At 41.6% G+C, this 12,493-nt stretch overlaps 1 long non-coding RNA gene across 1 annotated transcript; it reads right to left on the reverse strand.

Annotated features, from left to right (window-relative positions):
• Nucleotides 1-6,029: 6,029 nt before the first annotated feature.
• Nucleotides 6,030-12,493, reverse strand: LOC130601176 (uncharacterized). Its single transcript, XR_008972615.1, has 3 exons — nt 12,369-12,493; nt 11,351-11,451; nt 6,030-6,132 (listed from the first exon to the last, which is right to left on the reverse strand). It is a non-coding gene; the product is annotated as an uncharacterized LOC130601176 (long non-coding RNA).

Consider the following 12,493-nt stretch of genomic DNA (forward strand, 5'->3'; position numbering starts at 1 on the left):
TAATACATTCATGCCAGAAGTAGGTATTTGTAGAGGCTACGAATTATTACATGAGAAGAAGCAGGAATAAAGGCATTATCCATCTGACTGCTCAGAATCATCTCCTGACTTTCTAAGAAAATCATAATGTCATAAATAAGCTAAATAAATATTCTTAGACATATAAAGTAAATCAAATAATACATCACAATAAAATCCAATGAAGAGAGAAAGCTCACAGGCATGTTGGTTGAATGTTTATTTCTGTTTCAGTTAAGTGATGGTCTATGTTACTACTACTGGAGACTGCACAGACCTCAAGAAAGATCGTATCACCATCATGCTGGGTAACTTGTAAACAAAGAGAAGCCCTGCTCCAAAGGATGGGCAACAGAAAGCACAACCATTGGACAAAGCATAAGCACTGCTCCCTCTGTTTGACTAGAAACGGAGACATGGAGGCGTTAAGTGACCTGCATAAAATTACAGATGATGGTTGTAGCAGATCTGGGACCTGAAAACAGATCTGCCACAGTCCAGCTAAGTGCATCTTCCAGAAACCACACTTTTACTGGCTTTTCACTTTTGTTTTTCTCATGTGATTATGTACAGCTTAAACTGTGCCATGACCAAGTGGATTCCCTGGTCAATCAGCTTATCTGAGAAGAACAGAAAGAAATGGTGAAAGCTAAACCATATGGAGAGTCCCTCCTCCAATAACCAGGTTTGCTTCAAAGAAGGCATAACAGGGTCAGGCTCTTTCCCGGCACCATCCACAGTTAATTGAGGGATTCTGAAGGAAAGTTGGTGTCTAGAGAGCCACTGTGGGCAGCAAGGTCAGAAAACTCCCAATGGGAAAATTCAAGCAAGAAGGTTTGCACAGATGCCAGTGCTGATCCACTCCAACAGGAGGAGGGATGTGTGTCCTCCAGAGAGGGAAAGGAAAAGTCACATTTCTCACAAAGAAACCAAAACCACAGCTGAATGGATTCTGATCTCTTGGGCAGCTCCCTTTCACTTTAAATAGGGCAGATGATAATGAGGTTTAAACATCTGTTTAAAAGCTCATCTGTAGATTAATAACCAAGCCTAAATTGTGCTTACAGAATTCATTTTCATCCAGTACAGCTGAAAGCTTCACTGATGTCAAGTAGACTCCCAGAAATGGGCAGAATAGCTCCACTGGAGCAAGGTACTACTCAGCAGATGGGTGGAAGGAGCTTTCATTTATACAGCTCAGTTATTGTCATCAACAATCACTATATTCTGGGAGAAAAAGACTATTTGGATGCCAATACCACCTTGTAATACGAAAACATATGGCTGAGACCTGCTCTACCAATTCTTTGCCCTGCATTTTTTACTTGTGACATGAAGAAGACGAATGCAAGAGAAAACAACCACCAGAAGTCATCCCCAACTAGTGATGAAAAAAGACTAAGAAAAAAGACTGACACCTCCAAGCAGCTGCTTTCTTTGCCACGATTGCCCCTTTTCCCTCTATAGATTTGAACAAGAGCAGCCATGCGACAAACAGACACCTGGGTAATCCTTCCCAGGAGGAACCATAAGGAGAAATTTCTCTTGCAGTCACTGCTTCTCTTTCTGGGGGGGGGGAACAAAAACCCAAACCTTGTGTTAAATACTTTTTAACAAAACCACATATGCAACAGTTGAGCAAAGCTGCAGCAACAGAAGATCAGGAAGGCACCTGCCCAGTTATTCCTGTCAGTAATGAAGCATGAACAATGTGGGAAGCACCTTAGGAGTAATTCTAGAGCAGCAGCTTTCCCCATGGACCTTACCAGTCTGTCATGAAGCAGTAGGTGATCACAGTGGCTCATGCTCCCCTTCACATCCCAACTAACACAGCAGTAAAGGGAGAAACCACAGGGAAAAATGGCATTAGGTTCATACTTGGAAGGGGTAAAATCCTGTACCAATATTTCTAGCTTCTCTATTTGTTCTAATCACCTTCTATGCAGAAAGGCGACCTACCTCTCCTGATACAAATATTTAAATTGGGGAGAACCGATGAAAACTAATGCTCTATTTTTTTTTTAGCAACAATGTTTCCTTACAGGAACAAAAACATGTATTACTCTTTTCTGATGTCCAAATTTAAGTGGGCCCATTTCTCAAAGGGAATTAGCCTCTCTACCGCTTTGCTACTTCACAACTGAGCCCACATCAAGACAGTCCCTGATAAAACAACCGCTTATCTATCATTACTTTTAATGACTCTCCATTTTTGAGAGAACGAAGAATGACACAATGGGCTCAGTGTTTCTGTGGGGTATGGGGTATGTCCGTTCCCTCAGCTCTGGGCACCTCAGCTGAGGCACAATTCAGAGGATCAGAAACTGGAACCTGGGCACCCTGAAGTGCCACAGAAGAGGACAAGCGTCAGCTCACAGTCATGACAAGGAAAAGTCCTTTCCTTCCCTCCCTGTGGGTGTCCAGAGCAAAAGTTTTGTTCACATCCAGCCAAAGAAATACTGGGCTCAAGGGGAGTTCCCTTACACTACCAGGTTACTGTAGTGCCAACAACACTCCTGTTCAGCTATTCTAGCTGCAGACACAGCAGACCTATGCAAAATGTATAGTCCCCAGTATAGCTGTTCAGGCAGAAAGTGTTCACCTGTTCTCATATATCTTTCAGCAACCCATTTAGTTAGAGCGAAATTATATCACAGTAAGTTAAACTGATACCACGAGAAACACATCATTAATCTGTTTTTTTTTCCACAGATTCTGCTAGTCAGAACTGAAAAAACAGCCTGTGTTAAGGTAAAAACTAAATGATGGCAAGACATGAGCCAGCCTGGGACCTGTTTACAGCCACTGCTGTAGCTGTACTAGCAGAAAGCATTGCTGGTGGGAAGGGAGGGGGAAAGAAAAAAAAAATCAGCTCTAGCACAAGCTACTTTAAAATTATGAGACAGCCTCTAATCAATGCTACATCCTAAAGGTTAGTAAATCCATAAGTTCAAGAGTCCCCCAGCTCTTCCCAGCCACTGATATTCTGGAGGTATCTATGACTATAACGCAGGCTGGTAATGACTCTTCTCTTAGCAAACAATAGGAGACTTCCTTAGCCATCCTCATCCATCTTAAGAATGCCTGGTACTGATGCCAGTCAAACTGACTGACCAGCTGCAATCAGACAAGTACCCTTCATGGACCAGGACCTGGAAAGGCATCATTCAGGTGAAAGCCAATGACACTAATGAAGTCTAACACTCTGGCCTGATAAGAAGTATGCCAGTCTCTTCCCACCTGGTCCCTCTCCACAAACATTTGTGTGACCATCTCTTTCCATTTGCATTTGATTTATGTGGGATATTCAGTTGACTTATTACCATGTGTACACTGCCAGATTAATTACTAGTGGGGCAAATGCAGCTGAAGCGCACAAGGTGAAGACAAGGACGACATGAATGTGTAAGGTGGAGGAAGGAGATGAAGAGAAGGAGAAGCCCCTTCTAGAGCAAGAGGTTCCTGGGAGGAAGCTCAGAGGGGAGACAGAGCTGGCTGCAGAAAGCCTTTAACGCCCATTTGGAAATCAGCAGAGATTTTAACAGTTGGCTCCAGGGAGTGCAACCAGCTTTAACACAAACTCAGATAGTAACGTACCGTTTCAGGTGAGCTCATTCTCCTCTAACTTGTATTGAAACCTCTGGAGGTACCTTTTCAGAATTATAACTTGCATACAGTTATGTAAAAAACCCCAACAAACCCCAACAAATGACTACCCCACAACTAAGCTGCAAGTGCAATTTGGGACTCTCCACACGTAGCCACAACCAGTCCACACTCCTCAGATGCATATATGGAACTTGCCAGGCTGCCCCTCGACATGCTGAGCTCCTGCTCTGCCCACACTGGGGTCACTAGGGGCTTGCTTAGGCCTTGGAAAACAGAACCTCAGGGAGCTGTGCTGGCAGCCTGACGGGAAGCTAAATCTGTTTTTATGGTATTACACAATGTTGTGACCGCTGGATAGAAAGAACTGGGCCAATGCAAATTCATTTTGCCTTTGCAAACTTCTTGTAAAATCTTTAATGGGGTAACTCTGCACTGGGAGACTTTACACCAGATCAGCTGCTAACCTTGTCTGGCTCACTGTCAGCCACCCTCCCACAGCAAGCATAAAACTAATCTAAAAACATAAAGCTGCATAAACTTTGCATCATTCATGCTGGTTAATTTGACAGAAGTGTGATGGCACCGTGCCTCTTGATTCAGATCAAGTTTATATTACCAGATGATAACCTGCATTATGAACAGCCCCTTATTAACCATCACAGCACCTGTGAAAACATACCTTTGCCATGCCCCAGTGTTGCCTCACATGCACTCTCTTCAAAGCCTAAGGAATTGCTCAGACTCTAATCAAAATCTATGCTAAAAAAAAGGCAAATTACACGTAGAGCATGGAAACTGTCTATTTTTGTGCCATCTATAGCACTAATTGATCTGATAGGGAATTTCCCCTTAATTTCCAATAACCAAGCAGCTTTCAGAGGGCAGTGCTATTGGTTCTCAGCGCAGTCACTACATTGCTGCGACTTTCCCAAGAAAGACCATTTCTTTACCTCTACCCAATATTCCCCTCCTCCCCCCCCCCCCCCCATGCTGCTTTCTCAGCATACTTCATTTTCCTCTGTTTTGCTATGTCTGTTACATTTGTGCTTCTAAAGCAAGCCTCCCCCTTTCCCATTTGCATGCAGAAAGGTGTCTCCAGACTGGTTTGTACTGGTAGGTTTTCCCTCACAGTTAAACTATTTGAATTCAGATGGTTTAGCAACACCTGTCTAGATAGGTACCAGCAGATGATCCAGGTGATTGCAAGTGCTCATTTCTCCAAAATAAACCACATCTCACTGTGTGACTGGAATGTCTGGATTCAAAACTTTTATTCCACCTGGTTGCTTTCCCTGTCTTTCACTTCACATTTTGAAAGGATGTGTAGTGGGCTGCAGCTTAGAGCCCACTCTAAGTCTTCTCCATCTTGCTCAGTCAAATTTAGCACCAAAATCTTGCACAAAACACCACAATTTAAAACAAAATAGTCACATCAGATTATCCATTCACCCCTGGGTATCTCTACTGAGAGGCAGCTTCATCCCCAGGATGCAACCCAAGTTTGCTTATTCTCTGTTCCCTAGGTGAGGTCTGCAGGTACACTATCCTCTCCTGGACCAAGGGAAAAAATAAGTCAGGTATATAAATAATATACAGTAATATACAATAATACAAGCAATAATTGAAAATGGACTTGTTTCTGTAAACATTCACAGCAATAAGAAAAAGGTTAATCAGGTTTGTAAATGGCAAAGCCCTGAAGTTCTCAATGTCAGCAGTTTTTTACTTAGAAAAGCAGAAAAAAAATAATCCAGAAAATTTATTTGTACCGATAAATGGGTCAGAAACATTGGTTTCCAGGGGTGAATCCTGTACCAACACCAACCACGGTTTTCCATACTGATATAAGGGAATAAAAAAAGCAAGGCAACATGAAATAAACATGACTGATCATTTCCAAGTCCAGGCTTATACCTAAAGATAGCGAAGAGGAAATGAATAAATAAATAAGCTTTTAATAAGTGCATCAGTGCAGGAGAGACCTGACAGGGTCTAATGCAAAGAGGAGGTGCTGTAAGACAGCTTGGCTTCTGCACCAGAACCAAAAAATCCAGTAACACATTGAAATTAACACTTGCATCCACCAAGAAGACCAAACCCAGACTCTAACTGCCTGAAAGAAAGGAGTGGGGGGGAAAAAGAGATAAAAAAGAATGTAAATAGTGGTGTATCACACTGAAGAGAGACAGGAAAGAATCTGGAGGAGCTTCTTCAAAGGGCACAAATCCCCTTTCTCTTCCAGCTCATGATATCATATACAGATAACTTGAATAGCCTTCACAACAGGAAAAGCATGTTTCTGAGAGAGACAAGATGCATTCCCTGACTTATCAGGTGCACAGAACATACCTGCTCCATGAAGCCTTATGTGTGTGATCACACAGGCCGAAGAAATGCTGACTTGCTGTCCAGGCAGCAAACGTACATGGCAGGAAAACTGTAGATCCACTGAGGTCAGAAAGAAAGCGCATGTTGACTCGGGAGGCTGAGGGTTCCCCAGGAGGTCTAAAAGTCAATGCATCGGTAAAGTTACTCAGCTTTGCAATAAGACAGCTTAAAAATATGCTCATCTTGCACAAACAGTCACGCAGTTTTCCAGCTATATGGAAGAGCATCTTTGGTACAATGTGGATGTTGGTATGCAGTATGTGTTGTTGACATCAGGATAGTGATCCTAGAATGATTGGCATGTCTCCTAATACAATGCCATGTAGCTATTCAGTTCCTGGAATTCAGCTTTATGTGATTCATTCACCTCTAACAAGAAGAAATAGTAATTCATTAAGCAAAGTTCTGAGAGAGCCACAAATCAAAATGCTGCTTCATTGCAGCCACCATCAGCCTTGCTATGGCACATTTCTTCCTGGCCCTGTTTTTCTGTCCTGCTACAGAGAAATTATTGTTGAACACTAGGGATTAACCATGCCTGCTAATGCCACAGCGTCTAACATAACAAGATGCTTCACACTTCTATTATGCTCTCCAATCCAGAATTTTAAGCATGTTTTAATGGAAGTTATCTTCACAGCACCCTAACACAGCAAGGCAAGACTATTATCCTGTTTAATAACTAAATTGAGAGGAGAAATCCAGTGATTCACTCGCATCCGAGGCACAGCTGCAAGACCAATTCTTAACTGCATCTTGTGTACATCCCGCAAGACCACAACAAGTGGTTTTGCTCAGTATGATATTCTCAGAAATGCTTGCAAGTGCCCCAAAGGCTGTTTTTAGGCTCAGTTACCCCATCAGGTCATTTAAACGGTTTGAGCTGCCTGCTGCTCCAAGAACAGCTGGCCCATCCATCAGAAGTGGACATAGAAGTGTCCTTCACCATGCTGAGGAAACACCACACATCTTCGTATTTCTGCTTGCTTTACACTATTGAAATAAAAGACATTTTTGCTGTAGAGACAGCTGTGGCATGCTTCATCAAAAATCCTATTCAAGCCATGGCACTAAGCCAGTCAGATTCAGCTTTCATTTACAGCAGCAGCGGGCTAGGGATAATTCATGTCACTCACGTGAATTTGCTCTGCTTTCAGAGACTCAGCCTCTGAGGAATCCACCCGAACAGGTCTGATTTTCTCTCAAACACACTACTTCAGATACATGCAATTACAGTGATGTCACCAGTGTTAACTGCGATTTACACTTGCCTGAGATCAAAACTAGATGCAGTGCACTCACAAAGAGGGGTGTCTGGCAAGACACGGTAAAATACAAAGGGTCAACTCTGCTCTTGCAGATTATGGGTCTCACAAATCTCTATTTATCAGTGAAAAACATAATCACCATGCATTTGCAGGTGTTGAGTAGAGGATTCACCAGTTTTTCCAGTTTGCCATTATTTTCCTGCCACTACATCAATTATTATCTTAGCCTCAGATGTCAAGTCTTTCTGAGCCTATTGGCTCATTTCCTAAAAGAGATAATAAATCCTTATTTATTGTTTATGCAATTTTAGCAAATACACCAGCATCCCAATCTATAATGGAACTGCCTTCTAAAACCAACTCAGGGTTCTCATGATGACTGGGTTTTGATGTTTACAGAAAATTAGAGCTTAGATAGTAAACTGATATTAGCTACATATTCCTGCACAGCTATACAGTAATCATCTCTCAAATTCCATCTATTTCTGAAGTGCTTAAGAGACTGAATCACACAAAGCCATCCAGTTCAGCAAGAAGAGAGGTGATAGGGGAAACGGAGGAAACTACAGAGGGTGTCTTTACTCTGGGTTGATCCCATAACTACAGGAAGACCAGCAACTGCAAGGAAACAGCAGCAAGACACAGGCTACCTGCAAATCCACCACAACATGAACCAACACCTCCAATCAGAGCAGAGAGAAAGGGGATGCATTACCTCCTTAACAGGGCTGGGAGATGCCCCTAAATGATTTTACCATGGGTGAGGCAGATACAGCAGCACTACAGCCATGCCCCGCAGGGTGCTAAGCCTAACTGTGGGATGCTGCTCTGTGGAGCAGCAAGCTCCTTCCTCCACAGAAGCATTAAAAGCTGCAAGGTGTGCTCAGGGGTAAGCAGAGAGGTGCAGCTATGTCCTCTTACAGCAAGGATGGTGACCAACAGATATGGTTCTCACCCAGCCAGGGATGGAGATGACTGGTGTGGCCCTGACCCTAATGCCCAACATACAGCTCACCATGAAGTCCTGCAGCAGCTGGGGCACATCAGGCTCTGGAGATTCACATGAAAGGGTTTCCATCTTTCTACAAGCTGAATACAGACTCTTTGTTTCCTTCCTCTCTACTGCTGGATGATCCAAGTTGTAAATGACAAACCCAGAACACTAAGAAGCCACAGTGACACCTGAAGCTTTATGGGCTGACAGGAGTTCTGGGAAACTCAAAAGGACCAAACCCTGAAACAGGAAACCCTAAGTTTGGCTAAGTTTTTTCATGTGGAAAGGGGTTAGATTTTTTATCTCCTCTACAAAGTAAAGGCTACTCACTGATGCTGTTGCTGACTTAGGGGGGAAGGATTAAATTGGTGTGGCTTACTCAGTCTAAAGAGATAGTTGTGCTATTACTGTAATTAGCAGCTGCACTGTAGAGGAACTGATAACAGCCAGCCAACATAAACCACTGTCAGCTGAAAACTGGCCTCAGCAATCTGGGGTTTGGAGCTTGAACTTTTTACTTCTGGGAGTAAAAAAGGAACAAAGGGCATTTTGGTTGTGTCTGTTGCTCTTTTAGCCTGGAAAAGTCATAGCCAGCATCCTAAAACATGAATTTTACCAATGCTTAGACTTTAATATATGCCAGCGTTAGTTGGTACTTTGAAAGGGAAAACTTTTTAAAGGGCAATAATGCATGAAAGGAGATGCATGCAAAGAAATACAATCTTAAACAATACTAAAAATAAATGTAGCTTAAAAAGATCCCTTAAAAACAGCTGTTGACGTTAGAGATTCAATTAAAACATAATTAGTTATACCTTCTCCTTTGAAACGAACAAGCATATTACAGCCTTCATCTACAATGAATTGCCTTTTACATTCATACCTTGCTTTTGCCTGTAAAAAGGGCAGGTTTTACAGGAAGCGTTGTAAAGATAGGATAGTTCCACCTAAAATTTTATAGTCAAAGAAAACAAAGTGATTTTTTCAACCTACTGATACAAAGCGATATTTATTGTATTTGCAATGTTTTTAAGATACGTTAAGAACACAAGTGTTCTTAAATGCACAAAATAGAAGAAAAGGTGGAAATAAATGGATGATGGATGGTGCCTGCAATAAATTCAGATTCTGAAATAGGTCACTAAAGACTAAATCAATCTGACTCCTTAATTGTGATTTACCTGAAAGAGTAACGCAATGTAAACTGCTCACCCTGCATGGATTTGTACAGGCAATGTGCAACCAACAGCTTTCCCTGGGGCTAATGCTTTATGGAAGCACCACTGACCTGGTTTTCTAAGGAAACTACATGGATGTTTTCAATTCCAGCATGGAACTGCAGCCTCAGTCATAGCCATCAAACTCTGCATTAGACATTCATGCAGCATTAGGCATCCCGTAGCTGCCAAAGGCCACACAATGAGACATTGTCTGACCCAAAAGTCATATAATTAGGCTGATGGGAACACCATCAGCGGATGGTGCATTGAGCATATCCTGATTCTGGATAGGCCATTCTTTGGCAGTCTGACTACCAGTTAGCTGGGAAAGAAGTGAAGCCTGCTATTAGTGACAGACAACTTTGCTGCTAAGCCAGAGTGACGATGAAAAGGACATTTGGCTTGAAAATCACCACTGGGGAAAGGAAGGGCAGCCATGTTGCCAGAGACAAACAGCTGACCTCACTTTTAATTACTTTTTATTTTCACAGAGGGGTGACCCTGCCTTCTGGAAGGCATCTCTTTAGCTAGAGTTCCAGCGGTTTGCTACACCAGCTCGGTAATGGCCCAGCATTCATTATAGCATCTAATACCAAAAGGCTACAGAGGCAGCAGTCAGCAGGATGAACACAGAGCTTGTGTCCAGGCGAAGTGTGAAATTCCTCTCATTAGCAGCGCTGCACGTTTATGCACAGGCTCTCTCCTTGAAAGGCTGACCTCCTGCACAGCCAAGAAAGAGCTTTCCAAGAACCACGTGACTCCAAAGATTGAGGATGTTTTCTGGCAGAGTGGGGTTTAAATTCAAATTACTCACAGAAACTTACGTTTTTGTGGCCTGAAATCATCTTCAACTGTGTCAAACACAAAGCGGTTTCATAATTGCATGTGACTGCTTTTCTTTTTTTTAAGTAAGTGACATAAGGAGAAAGAAATATGAATGTTTATGAAGCTTTAAACCTCCCCCCTGCACTTGCACAACAGTTGCAAATATTTCCAATAAAAATATCTTGTGACTTAGATTTCCAACAACAACAAGTGCATCGAGTCATTCCAGAATGTCATCAGTCTTTATAAAGCAATACAGATAGCAACTGCACTCACCTTATTGTCAACTGTGTATTCAACATTACAAAAAAAAGAGTTACATTTCCTAGTATTTAATCACAGTGAGGCTCAAATTCCAGTTTTCAGATATTCCTGCCGTTTTAAAACATGTGGCCTAAGACCTGCACAGCTGTACTCATATCATTATGCAAACAGCATCCCAGCCATGAGTAGTAAGAATAGATCTTATTATCCGTATAAATTACAAACAATTTCACAACATCAATTCCCTTCCGATGCTTTGTGACGTAAGACATCACCCCTCCCATCTGCCTTCATCCAGAAAAAGCTCTCTTCAGTAACAGCCAGCAAAATGCACAGGGATTACTCCATCAGTGCTGTACGCTTCTTTATAACTATAACGTTTTAGCATCCATTAAAAAAGGGCGACGCATTTTAAGGTGTTAGTAACGTTACACCAGAGTAAGCAGGAAAATTGGTAGCCCAAGTTGCTTTTCTGTATCCTCAACAAAGACTAGCAGGGACCTAGGTATAACACTGGGGTCTCGTATTTCTCCCACATCAAGGCTACCACACCTGTGTGTACAACAGGAGGAAGGGAGATTCTTACACTTACAGTGTAAGATTGTTCAGATAACATGTAAAACCAGGTATCTGGGAAAAAAACTCCACACAGATTTCAAATACAATGTAGTTCCGTGTTTGTTTGCTCTAGACTAATGATTCCCACACGCTGGCTACTGTGAACTGATTAATTACAAAGTATCAGTAATAATATTTGTACTTACATCAGGACTTCAACCTCAGGATTCTTCAATAATGTCAATTAATTAAACTTCACAATGCTGCCTGTAAGTAGGTGTCATTAGTTCATTCACAGATGGAAATCCTGAAGCATATAAAAGGTAAAATTAATTAGCTGAGATGATACAATGACTCAGTAGCAGAACTGAAGATCCTGAAAAACACTGTTTTGTTCTAACTCTTAAAGGGAGGTGATTTACTTGCCCTTTACAGTTAATTTGTGGAAATAATTTCCCAATGTATATCAGGAACTTCTGTGACTCTATCAAACCCACTGTTTCTAGATCATGCTCTCGTTGAATTTTCCCTTTCATTAAAATAGCTTCTACTGTTTAGTACACCCATCAAAATATAAAGAACATCAAAAGCAAATAAAACCTGTCACAAGATCTATAACAAACTGGAGCATGCTACCATTTTCTCAGGTCTGAATTATGGCCCTTTTGTGGAGGGTAAAAGTGAATAAAACATAAAGACAAGGGACAAAATAGGAGACGTCAGACTATTCACCCATTCACGGCAGTCACATTTACAAGGCAATTGCCATTCATACTAATGTAGAGTGGGCACACAATTCTACCAGGTATGAAAGGCAGAAGAGCCCTTACACATGAGAGGAAAAAGCACTTCACTGTATTTCATCTCCATCACAAGTGGAAAACCAGTAACGAGTAACATCAAAAAATCTCTTTTTGTTCTCCATTTGTAACTAACAAGAAACTTCTCTTGGTGCAATCTTATCAAAGGCCATAAATTTCTCGAGACAGCTAATCAATCTAAGCTAATGTAGTGGTAAAGGTGTAAGACGCATTTAGTGTGAATATATTAACTGACTGATTTTCTTAACCAACAACCTTCTTACCAGCTATAAGTTGCTACAAAAGCTATGACAAAATATTTCCTACAAAAAACAAACAAACAAATAACAAACCCATATTAAGGAGTTTGCTAAGGAGAAATATTATCTGTGTGCCTTAGGTAAGATTTTATATGCAAACAAACCTTATTTCCCAGGGTTTAATTTATGGGCCAAATTAATTCCTGATCAAGAGGGACTTCTGCTATTGGGTTCATGGAGCTCAAACCCCAGAAGAAAACAGCCTAGAATGAATCCAAGTAATTCCTGC

Source organism: Pezoporus wallicus, unplaced genomic scaffold, assembly GCF_028554395.1.
Source record: "Pezoporus wallicus isolate ANWC-B61680 ecotype Strahan unplaced genomic scaffold, APGP_CSIRO_Pwel_v1 contig_3952, whole genome shotgun sequence".
Classification (NCBI taxonomy): domain Eukaryota; kingdom Metazoa; phylum Chordata; class Aves; order Psittaciformes; family Psittacidae; genus Pezoporus; species Pezoporus wallicus.